The 2,022-nt window shown below is 31.7% G+C and overlaps 1 non-coding gene across 1 annotated transcript; it reads left to right on the forward strand.

Annotated features, from left to right (window-relative positions):
- Positions 1 to 1,155: 1,155 nt before the first annotated feature.
- LOC119686657 lies at positions 1,156 to 1,251 on the forward strand. Its single transcript, XR_005253054.1, has one exon. It is a non-coding gene; the product is annotated as a U6atac minor spliceosomal RNA (small nuclear RNA).
- Positions 1,252 to 2,022: the final 771 nt, after the last annotated feature.

The following is a 2,022-nucleotide window of genomic DNA, read 5'->3' on the forward strand; positions in this document are numbered from 1 at the left end:
TTGTTGATTCTCAGTCTTGTTTGCTTAATGGCAGTGCAATGGAAACTAGGCGCAGGCGCCTTTCCGGTCCCAGAGCAGCTACTGTTTGCATTTCATATGCAATCGCAAATGCGCTGCAAGTAAATAATAATGAGTTTGCTGCATTGTATGCAAATTTAGTTTCCATTTAACATCGCCAGAAATACTAATAGCATTGAAATAGCATTTACTGAGTATGTAAATAATACTGAAAAGTTTACTCTTAGTTTAAGCATTCTGCATTACATACGAGTATACTATATATACTTAATATAGAGAATAATAAACAAAATATTTTTGAAGAATAAAATAATATTTTGCCTTGGTTTGGTTTGGAACTAACAAAAGCTTTAATAAATTAAATATTGTTTCGTTTTGTTTGGAGCTCATTATGGCACTTACAATAATATTTGTTTAAGAAAAACATATATGAACAATGCTTAATTTAACATTTATATGCAAAGCAACTACAATTAATGGACGTATTAGCTCCTCTGCAAGCCGTCACTCGAAGTGCCAAGCATATACATAGTGGAATAAAACAATTACAGCCAGCAGCGCTTCTATGCAATGCTGGATATGAATAGAGTGCCAAACGATTTGTCATTTTTTGTCAAATCCCTTGGTAAAGGCTGGAATCAATACTTCTGAATAATGCCATGAATTTATGCCTCTGACAATGTTGCAATGGACATGGCACAGTGGCGCATAAATATTTTTTATTCGCATTTACTGCAAACCGTACGTGCTTCACCATTCAACGATATCTCACCATAAATGCACCCAATAGTTCAATGATTTATTAAGTGTTAATAAAGAACTTAAATCCGTTGGTTTGAATATTGCAAATTATAATTTGTTGTACTGCCACTTCTCTATATATATCGGTTTTTTATTTGTTAATTTTAATTTATTTTCCTGAAAAATTCTCATAAAGCCTACCATTAGTAGAAAATAAAAAAATTATTGATTTAACATTTATTTTTAGAAATTCGTCAGAAGAAATCATAGCAAATATTAAAAGATTTGTATTATTTATAAATAATTATTTTTAATAAATAAATTATAGAATAATTGATAAACGTTAAAGGTAAACTTAGCTTGGATTGAAGGCCTTGTTATGTTAGGTTGGATGTAGTGTCATTTGAAAGGATAGCTAGTTAGTGCTTCTCTAGACAAAGATGGAACACATCTATAGTCGGTATATAAAGTTAGTATAAATTATATTATTATGAATGCATGTTAGATTGTGCTGAGTAGACGAGAAAAAAATTCCTTAAGGTATCACAATGGATGCTTGACCATTATGAGTTTCGTTGCATTTTGTTGCGGGATTGGAATAATATAATAATCATAAACTCATAGCTTTAATATCAAATAACTTTATATTCCTGGACTATATTTATATTTTTGAACTAAAATGAGAATCATTCAAGAGCAACAACTACTGCAATTGCTGAAAAGTTTCAAGGTCGACATATAGAAGGCGTATCTATCAAAAAAACCATATGTGTTTCAGAATCATATTTAAGCAATCATATATATATATAGAATGATTTTAGTGACGTTTGTAAACAATGACGTAAATCATTGCTTATATTTTCACGTATTACCAAGCTAACTTGCGGCCCACTAGCGGAAACGGGCATTAAGCCGAAAGAAGACCAAACTAACAACCTACTCAGCCATCAAAGATAAGTGTTAAGGCAAATGATGAAGCAGTATCGTTGTGCCGCTCGACTCTTAAGCTATATGAAACAATTAATCTTCATTTAATTTGGATTTCAAGCACTGTTGATATCGTGAATAGAGTAGTAGGTATGTCGTCAGCTTATCCGATGACTAGATAAGGCTCTTTTCTTTTGGATAATACGCACACATTAAAGATAGGAGCCTCTAAATCTTCCTTTGAAAGCCAAAATACAGATAGCAGTTGCAGTTGCTTTGGTATATGGCACAGAATAGATAAAACAATTCAATATTTCAAGGTAATCTTGGCTTAAT

The sequence above is a fragment of the Teleopsis dalmanni genome, chromosome 2 (genome assembly GCF_002237135.1).
Source record: "Teleopsis dalmanni isolate 2A chromosome 2, ASM223713v2, whole genome shotgun sequence".
Lineage (NCBI taxonomy): Eukaryota > Metazoa > Arthropoda > Insecta > Diptera > Diopsidae > Teleopsis > Teleopsis dalmanni.